The sequence below is a fragment of the Oryctolagus cuniculus genome, chromosome 13 (genome assembly GCF_964237555.1).
Source record: "Oryctolagus cuniculus chromosome 13, mOryCun1.1, whole genome shotgun sequence".
Taxonomy (NCBI): domain Eukaryota; kingdom Metazoa; phylum Chordata; class Mammalia; order Lagomorpha; family Leporidae; genus Oryctolagus; species Oryctolagus cuniculus.
Window position 1 is genome coordinate 37,604,668 of NC_091444.1, and position 23,280 is coordinate 37,627,947.

Consider the following 23,280-nt stretch of genomic DNA (forward strand, 5'->3'; position numbering starts at 1 on the left):
CCATTGGAGGGTGAACCAACGGCAAAAGGAAGACCTTTCTCTCTGTCTCTCTCTCTCACTGTCCACTCTGCCTGTCAAAAAAAAAAAAAAAAGTGCTGTACAGAAGACAGGGTCGACCCCCCTCCCAGGGGGTGTCTCAGGAAGTAGGAGGGGCATGAGGGTACAGCAAAGAGCTGGCTGTTCTGCCAGGCTGGGAGCAGGCAGCAGAGAGAGGGAAAGAAGGGGTGGAGGCAGCCCCTGCAGGCTGTTAGCGCAGGGTGTGGACCCGAGCAGGGGAGGGGCCATGGTGCTGGACTGAGTTTTGAACAGGGATGTGATGGGGACCAGGTTTGCATTTGAGAACCATCTCTCTGGAGGCCACAGGGGGACTGATGGGAAGACGACAGAAACGGCTCCCAGGTCACCGGCTGTTCCTCGGGATCCTGGGGCAGCTCTGCAGAAAGGCAGACCCCGGGAACCATGCTCTGTGGAGGGATGGGGCCAGGGGGCTGCGCTTCTACAAAGCTCCCTAAGGGACCCCTGGGCAGCCAGGACAGCATTGGCGTCAGGGTCACCATTTGAGAACTGCGGCATTCAAGGCCACTGTAGGTCAAGGTGTGAATGGGAGAGTTGGAAATAAAGAAGACAGAGTCATGAAAACTGGAGCTGCCGAACAGAGACCAGGATGGGAGAGTCAGGAGAGAGGCATCTGGGGCACCCCCAGGCTCCGAGGCGGACAACGGGAGAGACGGCGGTGCTGGGCACCCGAGCTGACGGGACAGGATGAAGAGTGGGCCTGGGGAGAGGGATGGGAGCTCGGGTAGGGCAGGGAGCCCGATTCTCAGGGCTAACAGGCAGAGATGTCTGGCAGTCTGGCCTGCAGCTCGTCGGTGCCCTAAGCTGCAGCCATGCCACAGCTGCAGGCATGGGAGGGTGCACACTCCTGTGCCCTGCAGAGGGTAAGGCAGGGTCAGCTGAGGACATCCACAGAGAACGTGCAGCACCGAGGGCCATCGGAGAAAAAAGACCTGGCTGGTGTCCCCCCAGACAAGGGAAAGGGTGTCAAGAATGGAGGGACGGGAGGCCACGTTGGACGTCATCCACAGTCAGCTAAGCTGAGGTCTGAGGGCCACCGGCTGGGGACACTGCACACTGGGCAGCTTCAGGGACACACACTGTCCCCAGGGAGGAGGTTGTCCACTGATGTCCCAAGAGCAAAGAGTGACTGAGTGTGGACTTCTCTGTCATGATGCTTGGTGGGAACGCAGAGAGGAAAACAACAGAGACAGACAGGCTGCAGGTAGCGATGGGTGAGGGGGAGATGGCCGGGGTAGGCTGCCCCCACCTGGATGAGGGCAGGGATGGGGACCCAGACCCTGGAGGAGGGACTTCTCTGCCATGGACACAGGAAGGGAAGTCAAGCCGGAGCCTCCGCTGATGGCGGGCGTTCTCCAGGACGGCTCGTCCTGCAGGGTTCAGCCGAGACAGCGCCTCTTCCAGGAGCCTTCCCTCCTCTCTGCAGCCCGAGCAGGAGCCCTCTTCCCCCACCAAGGCGCCCTGAGCTCACCTCTCTCAAGGTGAACACCGGCACAGTGCTGACGACCAGGTGTGCCACAGGCCGTGGGGTCCAGCCGTGGGTACCCAAGAGAGGACTGAGAAGATAGGATGGTACCAGAAAACAGTCTTCATCTTGGCCAGCAGATCTCATTAGGCAAGTCGGGCATTTTCCAGGGTCTGTGAGAGCTTCAGATTCCACTTTTCAAAACATCCCTATCAGAGGGGCTCCCAGCCTGCCACTCCCCTGTGGAGCTGCTGGTGCCTTTTGGGGGTGTTGATAGCAGACGGCACGCCCATGAGGCACTGGGATTCTTTGGTCATCGGGAAAGAGAAGAGAAGATCATTTGGGTGCAGGTGCACTCCAATAATCGTACCCTAAGAATCTGTTCTTGAAGTCTCAACCTAGTCCCTCCCTTTCCTCAAATTCTGCTTAATGCTTTGGAACTAAGTAGCCACAGCTTGGAGAACAGAAAATAGTTCACAGAAGGATTTCCAACATGTTTGTTTTTGGGGGGAGTGAGAAGAGAAGAGAAGAGAATGTTCCATCTCTTTCTTTTTTTTTTTTATTTTTTATTTTTCTAAGGCTTAATGCTCTACTGAATAAAGAGTTCAGTGAAAGCCAGCGCCGTGGCTCACTAGGCTAATCCTCCGCCTAGCGGTGCCGGCACTCCAGGTTCTAGTCCCGGTCGGGGCGCCGGATTCTGTCCCGGTTGCCCCTCTTCCAGGCCAGCTCTCTGCTGTGGCCCGGGAGTGCAGTGGAGGATGGCCCAAGTGCTTGGGCCCTGCACCCCATGGGAGACCAGGAGAACCACCTGGCTCCTGCCTTCGGATCAGCGCGGTGCGCCGGCTGCAGCGCGCCAGCCGTGGCGGCCATTGGAGGGTGAACCAACGGAAAAGGAAGACCTTTCTCTCTGTCTCTCTCACTGTCCACTCTGCCTGTCAAAAAAAAAAAAAAAAGAGTTCGGTGAACAAAAAGCTGACAGACCACAGGCCATCCAAGTGGCCTCCACGGCCTCCCAGTTGGCGCTGACTTTGCTTCTGAGTGAGAATGCAGGCACAGGAGACAATCCCTGGGAGGACTAACTTCCTGTGTCCACTTCATGGGCCAGGGGCTGCCCAGATATTTGGTTAAGCATTATTCTGGGTGTGTTTGCAAGGATGTTTCTCAAGGAGACTAACCTCGGACTTAGGACAGCAGACCCTCGCTAACGTGGTGGGCCCTGTGCAGTCCAGTTAAGGAGAAGAACAAAAGGCTGAGTCAGAAGGAATTAGCTCTCTCTGCATTACTGTAGTCTTCAGCTGGGACACGGGCCTTCTGTCTTCCCCCTGGACTCACCTTAGACCTTCTGTCATGGGCTGCCTCGGGTCTCAAGCCTTTGGACTCAGACTGCGCCTGTGCCACAGACTCTCCTGCATCTCCAGGAAACATAAATGCACCCTCGCAGATGCTCCATCCTGGCAAACCCATCACAAGCTGAAAACATCCAAAGTCAGAATCGGATTTAACACACCGAACCTACTGAACACCGTAGCCAAGCTCAGCTTCCCTTAAACATGCTCAAAACACTCCATGGCAACAGCTGGGGAAAACCATCAAACCAAAGCCTGTTTTATAATACAGTGTTGAATTCCTCATGGAATTTGTTGAATATTATACTGAAAATTAAAATTGGAATAGTTGTATGCATATGCTTTCACACTCAACAGCAACCATCTGTATGCATGTGTTAGAGAGAGAGAGAGAGAGATCCTCCTATTGGCTCTGTTTCTCTGGAGAACCCAGTCTCACACATCTTTCTATACAGAGGTACAGGAGCACTTAGAAAACGCTACGAGATGAAAGCTGACTGTTGCTGCCTCCAGAGGGTGCCATTTCACCCAGGGTCCCTGAACCCAGGTCAGAAGCTGTCAGGTGGGGGCAGTGCCTGGGTCCTGGGGTCTAAACAGCCCACGTACAAGAGCCCCAGCCTGCAGTCCCCTCTGGTGCTGACACAAAGCTGGCCTACATCCTCTTGGGACCAGCATCACCATCATGGGCACTGGTTTTCCAGCCCAGCACTTGGGACCCGAGGAACAAGCCAAGGACAGAGTTGTAGTTTGGACTGTGGTTCTCAGGGGAGGCCAGGATCCCCTCTCTTCCTCTTCCATAACAGAAAGCTGAGCGCTGGCTTGGCAGTGCCTCTCTCGTCTCACACAAGGCAATGCACCAAACCCTCTGTCTCGTCGTGGGGTCTTGACGCTGTGGGCCTGGCTACTAGTGAGCCTGCTAAGAAGCCATTGGAAAGAACCATAAAAATGAAAGAGGTGTGCAAAGCAATCTTACGGGTTATTATAACTGAAAAGTCATATGCTAGATAGCAAGGGTGGATCATAGGCAGCCAAATCAATTTAGAACCGGGGCTGGGTTTCCATTTCTCTATGAACTGCTAGATGAGCCTTGGGGGAAGGAACAGGATTGAGACAGAAAAATTGATTTTCCATGCATTTGCTTAGTGAGAGGGTCCTGGGGCTAGTGATAAAGGGGCATCCCTGGGAATATTTAAACAGATGTTTGCAAATTTTGCCTGGGATCCAGGGTAACCTCAGGCCCTCCCCTCCCTCACCCCATGGCACTTACTGTTAGCCTCCCACAGTCGGCACTAAAACCACCTTAGAAGCCATCTGATCTGACCCCTCTGTGTCCCAGGGGACAACGCCGAGGCAGGAGAGGCCAAGGCCCTAACCACTCACAGCAGAGCAGGGACTAAGCTCGGGTGCCCCGATTCACGGTCCACACTCTTGCCACCAGCACTGCTGTCTCCACTTAGCCCTTCCCTGTCATATTTCAATGTGCATGACTCCGGTCTGCATGACGCTGCCCACTCTTTGAGGGAAAGAGCATGTTTTAAACATTTCTGAGTCCCCAAATTGTTAAAACAAGGTTGAGCAAAGAGCAACATTGAGACGCTTCGTGACTGGACACAAAACAATCCTCTGAGCCCCGTCTCAGCATGACAGGGCCAGGAGACCCGAGTGGTCACTCCGAAACCCAAGCACACAGGCAGGCAGGCCCCAAACACCTACTGACCACAGCATGGCTCTGAAGTACACTTCTGGGGCTGAAAGGGGTTCTTGGCAAGACCACCACCCAACCCCACATGTCGGTTTCCTGGTGAGTCCTAGAGACAGCAGTGCACCCGCACCCTGAGAGTTACAGGAAGAAGAAGGTGGGGTGTGGAGAAGCTGAGGACGCCCCTCTTGACCACTTACGGGCTTTCCTCTGTTAGACCTAAACAGTCCACCTACAGCTGCGCTGGCATCCCATGTGGGCGCTGGTTCGAGACCTGGCTGCTCCACTTCCAATTCAGCTCTCTGCTATGGCCTGGGAAAGCAGTAGAAGATGGTCCAAGTCCTTGGGCCCCTGTGCCTACGAGGGAGACCTGGAGGAAGCTCCTGGCTCCTGGCTTCGTATGGGTGCAGCTCCAGCCAGCCAACTGGAGAGTAAACCATCAGATGCAGGACCTCTCTCTCTCTCTCTCTCTCTCTCTCTCTGCCTCTCCTCTCTCTGTGTAACTCTGACTTTCAAATAAATAAACAAATCTTGAAAAAAAAAATGACATGAAATAGAAAGGAGAAGTCAGAGTACATCCTGCATGGTTCAGGTGAGCACTGCTTTGTGTGGGTTTACTCTTTTCGTTTGTGCACACATGCTAATTGGCAAAGCAAACTAGGTTTCCTTCAGTGAGCCACAGTCAGAAAAGCTTGAAAACCAGCACTTCCCATACACTCGCCCTCACCTGGTATCTGAACACAAACTTCCTTCAGATGGCATAGCGGGGGCCCAAGGGCACAGGTTCTGGAGAGACTCTGCTTTCAACCCCAACTCTGCCTCTGTCTAGCTGTATACCCGTGGGTCAGATACTTAACCTCTCCACCTTAGGTTTCCTTATACATAAAGTGAGGGTTATAACAACATCTACTTCCCCTGGTGCAGTAGGTGAAGCTGCCACTTGGGAGGCCCGCATCCCATGGTGGGAAGCCTGGCTCGAGTCCCAGCTACTCTGCTTCCTATCTCGCTTCCAGGTAATGCAGGAGATCCTGGCAGCGGACACGCAATGTTCAAGAGGCTGGATCCCTGTCACTCACTTGGAAGACCCAGATGGGGTTCCACCCTCCTGGCTTCGGCCTGGCCCAGCCCTGGCTGTTGCCATCATTTGGGGAGTTAACCAGCAGATGGAGGATTAGTCTCTCTCTCTCTCTCTCTCTGTCCCCCCCCCCCATGTGTGTGTGTTTTTCAAATAAATAATTAACCTTTTTTAAACACTGAGATGCAAATACATGTAAAGTGGCAACCAGCAGATGGCAAATGCCCAATCAACATATGCCAGGTATTATGTTATTAATAATCAACAGTTCCCTCAAGAATGAAAACACATAGCTTTTAGGCAGACAATACTTTCAGAGAAATCAGGTATCTCCTAATTTCCAAGAGCCACCTTAATTTCTGAAAATACTCAAGTCTTTCCTTTTCCCTAACTTGCTGTAGGATTAAGTATCTTTGAAAATGACTGCGGGGGCTGGCGTTGCGGCGCAGTGGGTAAAGCCACCACCTGCAACACTGGCAGCCCATATGGGCGCTCGTTGGCATCGCAACCACCCCACTTCTAATCCAGCTTCCAGCAAATGGCCTGGGAAAGGCAGTAGAAGATGGCCCAGGTGCTTGGGCCCCTGCACCCACGTGGGAGACCCAGATGAAGCTCTTGGCTTCTGGCTTTGGCCTGGCTCAGCCCTGGCCATTGCAGCCATCTGGGGAGTGAACCAGTGGATTAGACTTTCTCTTTCTCTCTCTTTGCCTCCCCCCTCCTCTGTAGCTTTTTCAAATAAATATTTTTAAAAGAGAGAGGAAGGGAGGGAAAGTAAATGACCGTTGAACTTAGGAGCAACAAGAAAAACTTCTAAATAGAGGCCTTCTCTTGGTTAAGACACGAATCAATGGTAATACATAAACCTCCAGAGCCTTGAACTCTGACCTCTTTAAGAGTCAAGCATAGCGGGGACATCTGAGGGTGGGAACTGGCAGTACACAGTCTGCCCTGGCCTTGTTCTAAGATACAGCAGCTGGTTCTCAAGGAAAACCTCTCTTAGGGGTAAGCACCCCCATTTTGAGCACAGGGCTGGGTGCTAACCAGCAAACGGAATACCCATGACTCTAGGAATGGTGGGGAAAGAGCTCAGAGTCAAAAAAGAGGTTTAAGACGGATTTTTCCAGTAAAAGACAACAGAAAAATTCAACAGAGGAAATCAAAGGCTCTAAATTAATTTTCTTGTTGGGGAACTTAGTGCTATCTCATTCTATAAGTCAGTGTACTATCAGTTACCATATTAAGAGGTACCTAGGGTATGAGGGGAGGCTGATCACTGCTATAATTTATTAGGCTAAATGGGTTTTTCCCTGCAAGGGTAGTTAGTATTCCTTAGAAAAGAATAGTAAGGGAATACCCAGAAGTGAACTCGGGCCAGTTACTATAGCAATATTTCTGCCACACCAATAGCATGATCTACTATTCATTATTTCAAATTTATATGAACAGGGTACCACTGACACCCAGTTTTCTCAAGACACAAAAATGAGTTGAGGAATGCAGAATTCGTCCACATGGGCTGAAGGCTCAGCTATCTGAATTCCATTAACCAGAAACTACAGTGAACACTGCACCCTCTGATGATAAACATAATAATAACTCCAAATATCTGGATGCTAATCCAGTGAGGCAACTTTTCCCTAGAAATACGAGAATGCTTTAATGTTTCAAGAAATATTCAGAGATGAATATAAAGTATGCTATGCCCGAACAAGTAAACGTTGCAAAAAATAAGTCTTAATAGCATAATTTAGACTTGATTAAAATGGATAAAGACCACAGATGTGGAAGTCATAGCAGTCCCATTTGATGCCAGAACTGATATTTCCCCCTCTTGATTTAATTCACTTTGATTACCTAATTATTCCTAAATCCTTTCACTCCGTTTCAGCTCCAATAAAACTGATAACAATGCTAACTCATAATGTGATTTTCACTCCAGTCTCACAATGCTACTCCACACGAGCAGATCCAGCAACATAACAAAATCATTCCAGACTGTGATACTATAACAGGGAAAAACAGAATAAGCTTTGACCTCCTGGAAACAAAGCAGACACTGAAAACCACTCATCGGGAAAATCTGAGGATTCCTTCCAGCCACAGGAGGATGGGGGCAGGGAAATTCTGCAACTGATGCAAATTTGAGGATTATCAATTGTGAGAACATTTGAATAAGGCATGAATAATTTTTTTGAGAAACGGAATGGTACAGTTAAAGTGTATCCTTACCAGTGAAAATGTAGGCTGCCGGTCTGTCCAGTTCTGCAACTCTGGACAAAGACCTGGATCTTCCTGCATTTCACATCTTAGTAATAAATGTGGCAATTAGACGGTTTCTCTGGTCCCTTCCACTTCTAAATCCCACAATGTCTAGTCTCTTCTTGATAAAAATTGGTAACATCTCCCAGAGTAGAAGCAGCCAGCCAGGAATCACTGCACGCATGGATTATTTAAAAAAAAAAAAAAGAAGAAGAAGAAAAAACATACCTAGAATGCAAACTCAAAATGCCTATGGCTCTTTATTGTTTGTTTCTTTCACAAAATCAGATGACCTTCCTTTTCTGTGGGCAACAGCTTTCAAGCAACATTCAACTGTGTCTTCCACAAGTGAGCCCCGGCCCAGCTTACAAAGCGTTTTACATGCACCATCCCGTTTCATCCACACAGGAGCCCCAGCAGATCAGAAGAGCAGCTGGGTCGGATCAGTTCTCACTGTCACTTTACGAACACCCGACCGTTCACAGTAACAACTGCCTGGCCATCTTTGTGATGTTGCATCACAAACCCGAGTCCAGTTCACAGGTGAGTGGTGGGGGTTGGAGATGGGCAGGGAGAGCAGGGGGCTGTGTGGAGCTGGCTCAGGCTGGTGATTGTGGGGAGACTCTCCCGTGATCCTCCTGGTGGATGCATCCCAGCACAGTGTGGTCACAGCAGAGAGGTCAGGGCTCTGGCTGGGGCTGCTTGCTTCTTCATTTGTTGTTAAGATGATCACCTTGGGCGGGGGGAATCGTGCTTCTATCACCAATATACATAAAAATTCTGACCCAACATCTCCAGTAGCCCCAAGTTTATCACCAATCTCCCTTCTAAGGCTATTTAAGCCAAACGGGATCATTGTAAAAATATTCTGAAAACTACAAAATCATATGCAAGTATATATACACTGAAAGTTTTCAGGAATGCTGGGCAGAAATTACAGAGTTATTCTTGAAGGAATCTTAGAATTCACCTAGATAATTTCCCTCATTTTATAACTGAGAAATTAGAGACCAAAAAATATAAATGACTGCATGAGTTCACACAGCTCTGAGAGAGGACAGGGGCTGGGACCTGGAGCCGCAGCCCTCATCCTGGGCACTTCCTACTCTGTGGGCAGCAGAACAAGGCCCAGGAGAGGCTGAGCTGCTCGCCACCTGCTGTGATAGGCATCATGACCTGTGGCATTTACACCTTGGACCACAGCCAAAATCTGCCTCCGGGCAAATGTGCAGGGATCATGAGCTCAAAAGAACTGCCTCTAAATTAGGATGAAATAGAAAAGATTTCCTTATGAGGATGACCATGAATTTGTCCAAAAAGAATTGTCGAGAGCATGCATCTCTTGTGACTGTAAAAAACCTGAGAGAACACTGAGACTTGTTTTTCTTCCTCTTCCAAAAAACCATCTTGGAGCTTAGCAGGGTAAGACATGGCAAAGAAAACACTCGCTGCAATGGACCAACAGAGATTCAAAGCAAAGCTCAAAACAAAGGTAGCACAGCACACACCCTGCCCTCCACCCTCCTGAAGATCTTAGCCCCCTCCCTCGGAAGAGCTGCAAAGTGCTCCACCTATGCCCGGCACGGCGCCGTCTACCTCTTTGCCATTAGTGATCTCAGTTCGCAGAAGAAAGCCAAATCTGGGGGAAGCAGCTGGGGCCTGGGGAGCTGCTCCAGGAATGGGAGAGGAAGTGTGGGAGCTCTGTGAGTGCTAAGGCCAGGGCAGGGGCTACAGTGAGTGTGGAGCCAGAGCTGCAGGAAGCAGCCTGAGTCCTCCCAGAAGGGCCGACTCCAAGGTGCTGGCTGGACTACTTATCATTTAGATGCAGGAATGTGACCTTCCTCACCTCTTGGTCTGCACACGGAGCCTCATTCCTGTGTGTCAGTTTGGTGTGAACAGGAAGGAGCTCCCTGCATAGCAGCCATTCTACAGTGCAGGAGGCCTAGATGGAAGCTGCTGCTGAAGACAAGCTGTATCCACCGCAGGCTTGTGGGACAACCCTGGTGTATCTTCAGCAGTAGAGTTTCTGGCCTTACGGCGTCATTCACAGAACAACGGTAATTGGGCTCCTCCCATGTGACTTATGTTGCTCATACAGTTTCATGGCTGAGTTCTCACGTCTGGTCTGCTCTGCACAGGAACTCCAAGGCCATGGCTGGACAGCACTCAGGCCTGGGACTGATGGGCAGGCCCCACTTGGGAGCCCTGGTGATAAGATGGAGATGGACGCTCTCAAGTGCAGGTTTGAAAAGGCTGCCGGTTCCATCTCCTACTGAGGTCTATGGTCCTGCAAGGACACCCCTCCCCTTAGGCTGGGCAGCCGGGGTCAGCGCCTTAGCCAAGCAGAGGACAGTGAACTGGGACGATGCTCTGCCGTTGAGGGCAGTCTCTGAAGCCCACTGCTGCGATTCTTACACAAGCGCAGCTGTGATGCCGTGACCCCGGGCTGCTCCTCCCCTACCGGAAGTCCTTCTATCAAACCTCACAGCACCCTGATTCCCAGCATGCTGGTCAGATCGCACCTTCTCACAGCACCTGCACGTGCAATGTGGCGCCTGAGCCAAAACAACTGCTGATGACTTAGTTGCAGGATATAAAATACTCTGAAACCATTAAATTCCATTTTTGGAGATTTTCTAATCATTAAATAGTAATGACCATGGGTCAATTTTGCACATCTAGATATACATATATTAATTAAGATAATACAAAACAATGCAGGTAGAAAGCATACTTTGTCTTTATGTTTGAATATACAAACAGGATAATGCACTCATGGAAGAAGAATGAAAAATACACCCAGATGTGAATCACGATGTTTGGGACTGAGGGTTAATGGGTGAGTTTTACATTCATCCTTACACATTTCATTTTTTTCCAGATTCTCTACAATGAACATTTATCCTCAGGAAGCAAATAGGTTTTTTTCAACTAATTCTAGCAGCACAGGGGTGTGTGTGACAAATGGCCCCCACAGACCCCCACAGACCCCCACAGCCTCAAAGCTCAAGAACAAAACAGAACAGTAAGGCTTCCTGGGAGGGGTGGGGCACAGAGGCCTCGCTCTGCCTTGATGGGCATCAACCCTAGGGGCGCCTGCCGACCTCCTAACTGCTCTGTGTGCTCCCCCTCGATCAGCTGCCCGCCTCAAGAGCGCTGTGAACTCTGAGCTACCCAGAGTCCGCAGGTGTGCGGCAAAGGCTGTGGGCACCAAGGAGGAAGGGCCTCCTAGCTCTCTCCGCTGCCTGCTGAGCATAAACACCGGCAGGCAGGGAGCACGGGGCCGGGCCGGCTGCTGAGGAGAAGCGACCGACCGTCTGCTCGGGACTGATAATGAACCCGTACAGCCTATCGGGGCAACTTAATTTCCCAAACACTGGATTATAAATGTGCTGTCAATGGAGGGAGCTGGTTTGTGAAGAAAGGAGGTAAATCAGAAATGAGTTGAGGAAATACCGCAGGTTCCCAAAACAAAGAGTCTCCTCTCTGATCTCTGCCCAAACAGTACCTGGATAGAGGGAAATGCTACACACGACGCAAGGTGTTCTCCAAGCAGCCTGCGCTGCTACAATCCAGCAGCTTTGCTTCCAAAAACAACAACAACAACAACAACAACAAAAATCAGTCACTAATGAGCAGTGAAGCATTGGCTCTTGTACCTGCAGATTTATTTCCATCCTAGTGTAGGGTCTAAAGGGCGTGCTACAGTTGTGATGGAAGTACAGTGTTTGTAGGCAAATAGGGAAATTAATTAAGATGAATGCAAGGGGAAAATTGCAAACAGGTTGTTTACTCAGACATATGCTCAGATTTTGCTGTTCCTTTCCTTTAAAAAAAAAAAAAAAAGATTTATATTTGAAAGGCTGAGTTAGAGAGAGAGAGAACTTCCACCTGCTGGCTCAGTCCCCAAATGGCCCTCCCAGTCAGGGCTGGGCCAGGTCAAAGCCAGAAGCCTAGAATTCCATCTGGGTCTCCCTTGTGGGTGGTAAGGGCCCTTATGCTTCTTTCCCAGGTACATTAGCAGGGAACTGGATCAGAAGTGGAGCAGCCAGGACTCGAACCGGCGTTCATATGGGATGTTGGCACTGCAGGCGGTGGCTTAACCCACTGCACCACAATGCCTCCCCCTGCTATTTTTTTCTTGAAAAACATTTTAAAATCCCCAAACCAGGAGTATGCAGAAGCAGGTAGGTCCTCCTTTCCATGGTGTCAAAACGCATCCTGTGGGGTGAGGCTAGCCCAGAAAACAACAAATGAGAAATCTGTGCCGAGGAAGTAAGTAAACTGGGGCTCGCCCTGTGTCTGTCTGCTCCCTCCTGCTGAGGGAAGGACACAGAACTTCCTGCTCACAGATTCAGCTGTGTGATGATTTCCTCTAAGCTCAATTCACTTCCTAATTCCATCTCTCTGATGGTATTCCAGCGAGAAGCTGCAGGCAGTGCCTCCACCTGTAAGGTATTATTAATTAGCAGCCAACAGAGTGAGCAGGAATCATGTGCTCCATTTGCACGGCTAATGGTTCGGTTCATGAATGGCTGCTCAAAATATTTTATACCAGCCAGTCAGAAAAACATACGATTCTGGTTAAATTGAAGGACTCTGAGATCCTGCAGGCCCAGATATTCAAACCTGGAGCTGCCATGCAAATGAGATCGTTATAATTTCAAAGTTCGATAGGATGAAAATGAAGCAGCTGCTGCTTCATTTTTTTATGGAGCCTACAATTTGTCTCATTAGCTGGCAAATAGGATAGGCTGGGAACTAAACGCAGCCCAGGCCTCCACATCGCACAAGACATGGGGATCCACGGTCACGCACTCACTCTGGCTCTCCAGGGTGGGGGTCAGATGGGCTGCTGCATAGGAAACAGCACCTGGCTCAGTGCTAGCTCCATCTTCTCTGACACAGGACCATAGGGAAGGGCCAGAGGCTTCCACAACCTCATTACCTTCTCTACAGAGGGGGAGAGGGGGAGAGGGGGAGAAGGGGAGAGGGAGGGGGGAAGGGGGAAGGGGGAAAGAGGGAGAGGGGGGAGGTGGAAAGAGGGAGAAGGGGAAGGGGGAAAGAGGGAGGGGGAGAGGGGAGAGGAATAGGGGGAGGGAGAGGGGGAGGGGGGAGGGAGAGGGGGAGGGGGGAGGAAGAGTAAGGGGGGAGAGGGGGAAGGGGGAAAGAGGGAGAGGGGGAGAGGGGAGAGGCAGAGGCATCTCTCAGGGCTGTGGCAGGCAGGGATGCCCAAGGGCTTTGAAAACTCTGAAAGCTATTGAAATGCAACTTGGGGATGACCTGATGAGGCCCAAGGGCAGCAGATGTGACTGCAATCACACAGGTACAGTTGTGCAGCTGGGCTCTCTCAGCCAAAGGTTCAAGGAAAACCCCTCCATGTCCCATGGTGCTGACCCGCGATGTTATCCACCAGCCAGTGAAGCAGGTGGTGAGAGAGGATGGAAGCCAGTATGCGTCCTAGGTCATTTTCAACTTCAGCACACAGCAATGCTCCCTGGTGCAAGGGATATAACCTGCTGATAGAAGACCTGACGCCTCACTCAGTAAGCAGAGTTGGGCAGGAGGGCAAGAGGCAAAGGACAACTAGAGCCCCGCTGTCCAATAATTTGGCTGGCCTTGGACCCTGGTTCCTGGGAGGACGCCTCTCTATCACTGGGATGTCCTGAGTGACAGAAGTGTCTCTCTGGGCCCTGATAGCGTAGGCTACCACGGTGACTCATGGTGATTCCCCAGACAGTTGATGCTGCCGCGATGACTCAGGATGGGGCTGGAAGACCAGCCAAGGCGCTGGGGAGCTGCTGCACTGAGTCATGTAACATCAGCCCCACCTCCAGAGGGGAGAGAGGGATGAGGACCAAGTTCAACCATGAGCCACTGATTCAACCTTGCTTATGTGACAGAATCCCAGCAGAGACTCTGGACAGCGAAGCAGGGTGAGCTTCCCTGTTTGGTGATACCGGTGATGTACCAGGCGTGGTGCACGCTGAGGACATGGAAGACGCTGCCCCTGAACCCTCCAGCCCTTGCCCTGTGTGTCTTCCTCTGGTCGCTCCTAGTGTATATCCTTTACAACAAAACCGTCAGCGTAGCCCTTTCCTGAGTTCCGTGGATTGTTCTAAGAATTACCAAATCCCTGGATTCGTAGTCAGTTGGCTAGAAGTGTGGGAGGCGCGGGAACCCCCAGAGCCTGAGGCTGGGGCTCACTCTGGATCACAGGTATCAGAGCCACCACTGCAAGCCTTCAGGGCCAGGGCAGCAGGAAGACAGGGACAGACAGCAGGAGTGACCTCAGCCAGTACAGGGCTCAGAACACGCACAGTTCCGGAAGCTTCTGTCATTTCCTGTCACGTGACAGACCCAGGACTCAAAGTCAGGCGCTCTTTCCTCTAACACCACCACTTAGCTCCTTGGCTTTCTGCGCTGGTTACCAAACCATTTCATTTCCCTGAGATGCACAGTGGGAAACCCATACCTGCCCCATGGAGCCCCGAGGCCTGAACAAAACAGCACTCCAAGTGCCCGCAAGGCATTCAGGGGGCAGAAATTGGACCCTGGCAGACTGGGTGGGGCCACGCCGGAAGCCAGGTAGAGCTGGCATCTGTTTCCAGTCTTGAGATGCTAGTGAGGGCGACGGGCCACGGGAGAGGTGTATGGGGAGGACAGATTTCAAGGGAGGGGGATGGTCTGGACAGGCTTCCATGAGCAGCAGCATCTGCAAGTTGTCTGCCTGCTGGGAACGTTCCCTCCCACACATGCATTCCTTCAGGCTCTGCCCCAGATGGGAAAGGGGAGGCTGAGCGAGCGGGGCTCTGGGACCCCCTCTTATTTTGTGTTTCCTACACTGGAGCTCCAGGTACAGATTCCTTTGGGTTTGGTTTGGGGCTGGCGCTGAGGCACAGAGAGTTAAGCTGCCACCTGCAATGCCAGCACCCAATATGAGCACCAGTTCAAGTCCCCGCTGCTCCACTTCAGGGCCAGCTCCCTGCTCATGTGCCTGGGAAGGCAGTGAAAAATGGCCCAAGTGCTTGAGCCCCTGCCACCCACGTGGGAGACCCGGATGGAGTTCCAGGCTCTTGGCTTTCACCTGGCCCAGCATCTGCCATCGTGGCTATTTGGGGGTTGAGCTAGCACACAGAGGAGCTCTCTGTCTCACCCTTCCTCTTTCTCTGTCACCCTGCCTTTCAAATAAATAAATAAATCTTTTTAAAAATACATAAAATAATTCCTTTGGGGAGAAAACTTCTGCTGCTATGACAAAGTCTATGTCGGAGAACGGCCCTGACTTGTTAGGGCAGCGGCTTCCCTGCACCGGATGCTGAGTGAGTTCAAGTGACCCTCACTGGGGAGGCAGTGCCTGTGATCAGACACCCGATGGCAAGGGATGGGGGTGCTAGGCCTACGCCGCCTGTCTTAAAAGCCTGCGCTCACAATAGCAGGATTTCAGAAGAGAAAATAGGGCTGATTCTACAGAGAACCCTAGCAGGGGACTCAGAACTGTTGAGAAGCTCTTGAGACGGTGCCCCCTGGGGACAGAGGCTCCAGACCCTGCACGCAAAGCCTGCAGGGAAGGGCCACAAGGTGACCGAGGATGCAGAGGGTATTGAGGCCTGGGCTCATGAGATGGGTGACTGACTGAGAAAGTCTTAAGCACCAACAAAAGGCAGCAGTGGGAATGCACAGGGATTTTATGAATACAGAAACCAGTAACCAGGTGCTCCTGGGGAGAAGGGAGAGGGAAATGTCTCTCCTTTCTATGCCATCTTGATAAGAGTGCCAGAAGAACCCAGCCTTGGGTCAGTGTTGTGGTGCACAGGGTTAAGCCACAGCCTACAATGCAGCATCCCATATCAGAGTGTCGGTTCGAATCCTGACTGCTCTGCTCCTGATCCAGTTCCCTGCTCATGCGCGTGGGAAAGCAGCAACAGCCCAAGCGCTTGAGCCCCTGCCACCCATGTGGGAGACCCGGATGGAGTTCCTGGCTCATGGTTTTGGTCTGGCCTAGCCCTGACCATTGTAGCCACGTGGGGATTGAACCAGCAGACGGAAGACCTGTCTCTCTCTCAGTGTGCCTTTCCAATGAATAAATAAACCAAGTCTTGGACAACACTGCCTCGCATACCACAGCTCACAGCACTTTCACTGGAACAGCTCTTTAGTCTTACAGCCACTCCACACCCTCCTCTACCTCCCGGCCAGATGGAAACCTGGAGGCAACGAGGGGGGGCGAGGTGGCAGACACCACGCAGCACCAGGGCTCCACACCCCGATCACTGCCACCACCTGCTGGCTCCTCCAAGGGTCATTTGTCCCAGAAGCCTCTCCGATCCCAATTCCACAGACTTCTGCCAGGCCCAGGACATAGGCACTGGTGAGCACCACGCCCACAGGAAGGCTGAGAGCCATGGCCACACACCCCGTGTACAGCCGAGGACACGGAGGCTCAGAGAAACAAAGACTTGCCCTAGGTCACAGGGCCGGCATCTGATGCAGGCCACATGGCCCTCACCTCCCAATATGAGCCTACCGCTCAGGGCCTTGAGCTGTAGAACATAGCTCAGAGAGGGCAAGGAAGGGGGTTTGTGCCCTGGGAGTGAGGATGGGCTGGGCTCAGTGAGGCGACTGATCACCCAGGGGGTCTTCAACTGGAGCGACAGAGTCTTTGGGATTTCTCACCCCTCAACCTGGGCCTGGAAAGGTGTTTAAAATCCACGTGGTCTTTCAGAAAGTCCTCAAGAAACTTTGGACGTGCTCTTCACCAGCTACTCCACGGCCCCTGTGTGCCCTGAAGGACGCCCCCACGACGGTCAGGCCCAAGCCCGTGCCGCTCGCTAGGCCAAGCAGCACACTCGCTCCGAGTCTGCCCTGCGCTGGCTGCCCCAGGAGCTCTCTGCTGCTTGGCCTCATGCAGCAGGTGCAGCGCCTCCCCCTGGCAGGTGAACAACCTCCGCCCACGACACCCTCGGACTCCACTGCTAGGTCCTGGGCATCCACCCCAGTGCTCTGAGAATCTGCTGGCAAGTCAGCACAGGCAGCCACGGGGAGCGCGGCAGCCTGGTGTTCACGCATAGGAAGCTGCTCTTTCAACCAGATCACCTCCTTCTGTAGGGCAAGTTTCTCCTGCTGAATCTGGGCCACCGTTCTGTTTGTAAGAGCACCGAGTGCAGGTAGCAAAGGAAGCAAATGCGCGATGTGCTCAGAAACACCCCCTCCCTATGCCACAGCACGAGTGCCGGTGGGAGGCAGGTAGGACAGGCCTGGGCTTGACGCCAACGAGATGTGGTTGAGAAGCCAGCTCTGCCGTGTACAGGTGAGGCGGACTTGGCTGGACAAGCCACTCTCCTCCCATGACTGCGTTTTCCCATCAGCAACTCCAGGTGCCAGCCCACGGTGTGGCAGAGCGGAGGACACGGCCATGCCTCATGCAAGGACGGCTCACGAGCCCTCAACAGGCTTCCTTTTGTCCTTCCTCACCCGGGAGCGAATCTTTTTTAGATGACTTCTAGGATTCCAGTTTTGTCCTTTGAAACCAACGTAGGAGAATGCAGGAGATGCAAATTTCATTCCCCCCACCCCCGCGCCTCCCGTCCCTATCATCTCAGTAAGCCAGTAAGCGTCACACGTCTAACGTAGAAGGCAGGGCCCGGCAGGGCATCTGCGCTGCCGTGTGTGCGATGTTGTCACCAGGGCAGGGAAGGTGGACCGGGCTGGTCCTTAGGGAGCTCTGTGCTGAGTGGAGCGTGCTCAGCGTGGAGGACATGGACATGCGAGTGACCCAGGGCGGCTGCATCCCTCTGCTTCCTGAGTGTCACTCAGAGGCCCCAGTGGACATCCAGCTGTACAAGGTGGCAGGCGACCAAGGGATGTGCCTATTAACAAACATCTCCCTAGAGGGGAAGGGGCCAGTGGGGCAGCAGACACACAATGGAGACCTCTAAAAATGGGAGGTGTTGACTCTAAGCTTTAGCTCCCTGCAACCCACCAGGGACAGTGAAATGCTCTCCCAGGGTCTCCGGTCTCAAGCATCTTTCCTTGCTCCATGCCCGAGCCCAGAGCAGCTGTCTTGGGCCAGTGCCCCATCTCCTCCAGCCTGTGCCCCAAGCTGTGCCCCAGCTCCGCTAACAAATCTTTCCTTCACAGATCTGTCCTGTCTCTCTGAAACCACTTAAACCACACATGGGATTCTTCCACGTTTCCAAGCTTCTACCCTCATCCTAACAGCCTCCTCTCACCCACACGTGGGAACTTATCCAATCTCATCGTAACCTCACAAGCCTCAGCTTTCCAGACCAGATGGCTTTCAGCAACAGCCCTCTCCCCTCTGATGAGACCACTGCCCAACTCTGCAAGGAACACCCAAGCGCCTGAGCAAGGGAAAGCAGAAGTGGACCTGCTCCCGGCTCAGGCCCCAGCCTGGGGCTTCCTTCCTGCTCTGCGTCAACATCTGGGAGACCTATGAGCAACCCTGAACCAGCCAACATCCGGCTGTCTGTGTTGGGCAGGTAGCTAGCCTCCCTAGGTCTGTGTCCCCACCTGTGAAATGAGCATACAAAACCCAGAGCCATGATGAGCTTTGTGGGAGATGGGGTACATGAAGCACTCAGAACTCCTGCTCGCTGGTCATCGCCAGTGCAGGCTGTGAGGGTCTCAGGGGGGCAGGGGGGAAGCTCACGGGAAGCACACAGCAGCCAAGCACACACACACGCTTTGCATCAGACCATTTCTACTCAGCTTTCCTACAGACAAGGCCCCTGTGCTGTCCTCACTCCCAAGTGCCCTCACTGCTTCTAGCAAGCTGTGCTGACTTCTCTGGGTAGTGCGGGTGTCTCTGCTCCCTCCCTCCAGGTGCCGTGTGGACACCACTAGCCTGGAACCTGCCACGTGCTGGAATCCCCTGTGAGTTTGGTGATACAAGACCAGATGCTCCAAAACCCTGGTGTCATGGGTGCCTCTGGCAACTGGGTGGAGGCCATGGACCCCTTCTCAAACTAATGTCTTTAACTCAGGTTCCATCGTCCTATCTACAGGGCACCTATAAAACTTCCCTTGAACAATGAATGTACCACTTACAGTAACTTCAAAATGAATATTAAAATATTCATGAAAATGAAATTCATGAAAATGAAAATTAAAATATCTGCACAACTGAAAACATGGGATTTAAACACACAAAATAAAATGCATATGCTTATAAAGGAAACTTATGACATTGAAAAAAGTTACCAATTTTTTTTAAAGAATAAATCAGTAACATGGTAATATATGCGCTTCCTTATTAGCATCACAAGGTTTGCTGCTGCGTGTGATAATTACTCTGATTTCAAAGGCATGATGGATATAAGTGATATTTCCACAACTGTGAGTGACATGACACAAATGATTTCTGTTGGTGACAGTCACAGGAACTGCCAACCTCGCGCTGGCCGATTTCTCACCTCTGGAAGTAAAGGAAATGCTAGACTTCACTTCCATGCTAGGGAAAATAAAGACAAGTGTTTCCCCTCATCTGAGCTCAGACCTCTCGCGTTCTGTTCTGCTGGGAACCTTGAACTAGACCTCGAGAGTCTAGGAGTTCACATTGCACTGGGTAACCTCAGTGTTGAGCAGAGCTTAGAGTGCAGGAAGGACTTAACACACTGTTTTGTTATTCGTGAATTTAGGACACTGTGCCAAGTGTTACAAAACAGGCTGCTGCTTTCTAGAAGCTAAAATCTGTACACCACTGTGATACAAGATAAGAGGTGGCAGGGCAGGTGTCCGGTGTAGCAGTTAAGACACCTGCATCCCAGTGGAGTGCCTGGGTTCGAGTCCCGGCTCTGCTTCTGATCCCAGCTTCCTGCTAATACGCACCCTGGGAGCAGCAGGTGACGGCCCTAAGTGCTTGGGTCCCTGTCACCCATGAAGGAGATGAGAATTGAGTTCTAGGGCCCTGGTCTCAGCCTTGCCTATCCTGGGCCATTGCAGGCACTTGCGGGTAAGCCAACAAATGAAAGATCTCTCTCCAGGTGAGTCTCTCCCTCTGTCCTTTGAATAAAATTAAAATAAATAATAACTTTTTAAAAGAGAGAGAGACAGGAGGTGGCAAACGCCTACAATATGATGCAGGAAATGGGGGAGACGGGTGGCCTGGGGTGCACGCGCCTATGCAGGCGCACGAGGGAAGTGAGCAGAGCACTGTACCACGGGCTTTGCTGTCATCGAATTATTTTGAAATTATCAGTCACAAATCTATCTCCCTGACTACGCAAGCTTTGCATGGACAGAGACCATGTTTTATTTATGTTGTGAAACAGGAACGGTGTTTTGAAAACATTAAACTGATGTATTTTTCATTTCCTTATAATCATGTTCCCTGCAGCGTTCACATCATTACAGCTAAGGCTTCCCCAGGGGACGAGGAGCAGGGCACCAGGGAAGGTCAGGCGGAGGGAAGGAGGGTAGGGAGAGAGGAGGCCACCTGCTCCCCGAGAGCACATGCCCAGGAGGCGGGCAGCCTTCCTGCCTTGGCCTTGGAGGGGGCTGGAGGAGGGAAGGCAGCACAGCCTTCCCTCCCTCCCTCTCCCGAATGAAGGAGCAGGAGGTAGAGGAGGAGAAGGTTGGGAGGGGAGGGGGAGGAGGGGCAAGGAGGGAGAGAGGGAAGAAGGAAGCAAGGAGAGCAGCTTAAGGCTGGGGGCACTCGGTTCCTGCATCCCTTTGAGGCTCGGGGTGCAGGAACCCAACTTGCCAAACCTCACCTCCACAGCAGAAGAGAAAGGGTGATGTACAGAGTTCTGATCCCAGGGGCCCCGGACAGCCTCCACAGGGGTCCTTGGACTTCCACATGGCACAAAATACTCCAACAGGAGACCTGTAAGGTGGCTGAAGACTGAGCCAGTCGGGCTGCCGAGAGACTGCTGAATGGCAGCCGGCCAGCCTGGCCAGGGGCAGGACAGGATGGAGACTCGGAGCAGAGGCCCGCGGGCAGGGGGCCGTGCCCAGGACCTGCAGCCCTCCATGTCAGCAGGATGCCTGTGGGCTGGGGCACAAGAGCACTGGGGAGGGGAGCTCAGCCCATGGGTTCCTCCCAAAGGCCACGGCCACGAGGTCAACTTGGCCTTCCCTGCCCAAGGACACCCCCAGGGAAGCAGAGCAGCCCAGTCCAAGTCTGCTGGAAACCAATCTGCCTAAATACTGGTCTCAAAGAGGCTGAGCTCACGGAAGCAGGTTTAGCCTAAAGGACGATCATTCCGGGACCTGCTGCCCTCTGTGGACCCAGGGCTCCACTGCCACGTGGAGAACCACAGGAAGAGGGAGGGGAAGCCCCTGACTTCGCTGCTGCTCTGTCGCTCTTCTGCCCAGGTGAGTGTGATATGCAACTTCTAACTCTGCCCTGGTCCCTCACGTCCCCTTCTAACTCAAGTACTGAGTGTGTGGGAAATGGAATTGAAACCTAAGTCCATCTTACTGCAGAAACATTTTGAAATCCTGCACAGTTTCTTCCTAATATGCATTTTCCTTTTTTTTTTTTTTTTTTTTTTTTTTTTGCAGCTTCCTCCTTCAGCATCAGGAGGCACACGGTGGGCGTGCAGGACACGCCTCACAGGTGAGCTGTGCTCAGATACCAAGGACGTGACGACAGCTGACAGCCAGCCAAGAGGTGGCCGCAGAGAAAGAGGAAAACAAGCACAGACCAAAGATGAGGGCTGTCAGAGGCAGAGCTTTCAGGCTGCTCAGTGGCCGTGCAAATGGCCGCTGAGCGTGCCATGGGCTCCCAGAACTCTGACTCTTCACCACGAAGGCCTGAGTCACAGGATGTCTCTGTTTACGAAGGTGGGAAATGCACACCTTGGGAGGAGTCCCAGCCACGAGGGCTAGATTTTCAATGCATCTGAAGGGGTTTCCATGAAACCTGCCACACCTCCAAGACGCTCGGTCAAAATAACACAGCTGCACTTTGGGTCTTCTCTCTCTGCACTGGCCCAGAGGGGCCGGCGTTGTGGTGCAGCGAGTTAGGGGCTGCTTACAACACCATCATCCCAAGCCTGAGCGCCAGCTGGAGTCCTAGCTACTCTGTTTCCAACCCAGCTCACTGCTGGTGGACCTGGAAACGCAGTGGGAGATGGTCCCTGCCACCCACAAGGGAGATCGGGACGGAGCTCTGGGCTCTGGCTTTAGCCTGGCCCAGACCTGGCTACTGCAGCCATTTGGAGGGTGAATCAGAGGGTAGAAGATCTCTCTTTCTCTCTCTCTCTCTCTCTCCTCTGCTTTTCAAGTAAACAAAATGAATCTTTAAAAAGAAAGCCTTGGGGTGCCGGATTCTGTCCCGGTTGCCCCTCTTCCAGGCCAGCTCTCTGCTGTGGCCCAGGAAGGCAGTGGAGGATGGCCCAAGTGGTTGGGCCCTGCACCTGATGGGAGACCAGGAGAAGCACCTGGCTCCTGCCTTCAGATCAGCGCAGTGCGCCGGCCCCGCTGGCCACTGCGGCCATTGGAGGGTGAACCAACGGCAAAGGAAGACCTTTCTCTCTGTCTCTCTCACTGTCCACTCTGCCTGAGAAAGGAAGAAAGGAAGAAAGAAAGGAAGAAAGAAAGGAAGAAAGAAAGAAAGAAAAAGGAAGCAAGCAAGCAAGCAAGCCTGACCCAGAAATGCAGGTATTTCCCTTCCCACCTCCACATGGTCCTTAACAGACCCCCAGCTCTGGCTGGGTAAGGTTTGCAGACTTCCTTTAGACGGACAAGATACCACCCCCACCAGCACTTGGGAGAGCAAGGAGGATTCAGTGCAGCACTCACGGGAGAGGCTGGCAAGCTGGGCCTGCTGCGACTGCATGCGCTTACCGGCAGGGTCCCCCACCCACCCCCAGGTCAAGGCACTCCACCCCACCTGGGGCTACTCCTGTGGGTCTCAATGACACCCACTCCAAAGTACAGTAGAGATGAGCCTCTGACTCCTCCATCTTCATTCTGCCAAGCAGGGAAACGGGAATGACGTGGTTAGGTTGGAGCCAACCAGCCCCAGAATGAAAGCCAGCTCTCATCACAAAACTTGGCATCAGGACCCCTTCTCTCCTGTGTTCCCCGAAGACCAGACAAACCTTCCACATGCTGAGGGCTTCATTTAAACAAAACAGTGAGCAATTTAAAAATACAACCCTCCCCACCCCCTTGCAAATCATCATTTGATTGAACTCAGCCATGAGAAAAAACTCAGGAAGGACATGGCTCTAACAGAAATATATTGAAAGTGACAAGGGAGACGCATTCTGGAGGTTACAGGAGTTCTGATGAGGTCGAAGGAAAGACAATGTATAATTCACACAAGGCTTCAGCAGGTGCCCGAGTTCTTTATACCGGGTTCAACTCGGCCTACAATTTCACACTTGTG

General features: G+C 52.3%; 1 protein-coding gene across 15 annotated transcripts in view; it reads right to left on the reverse strand.

Annotated features, from left to right (window-relative positions):
* The window catches only part of SUSD4 (sushi domain containing 4), a 153,281-nt gene that overhangs the window by 63,677 nt on the left and 66,324 nt on the right, over positions 1-23,280 (reverse strand). Inside the window, exons 1-2 of one of the 15 annotated variants that reach the window (XM_070055373.1) lie at positions 2,873-3,010; positions 1,547-1,847 (exon numbers count right to left, since the gene is read on the reverse strand). The exons of 13 other annotated variants lie outside the window; for them this stretch is intronic. The gene's annotated coding sequence lies outside the window, so the exon portion shown is untranslated. Of the gene's footprint in view, positions 1-1,546; positions 1,999-2,872; positions 3,011-23,280 lie in introns of those variants that run through there. One more of the 15 variants, XM_070055372.1, reaches the window with a different exon arrangement.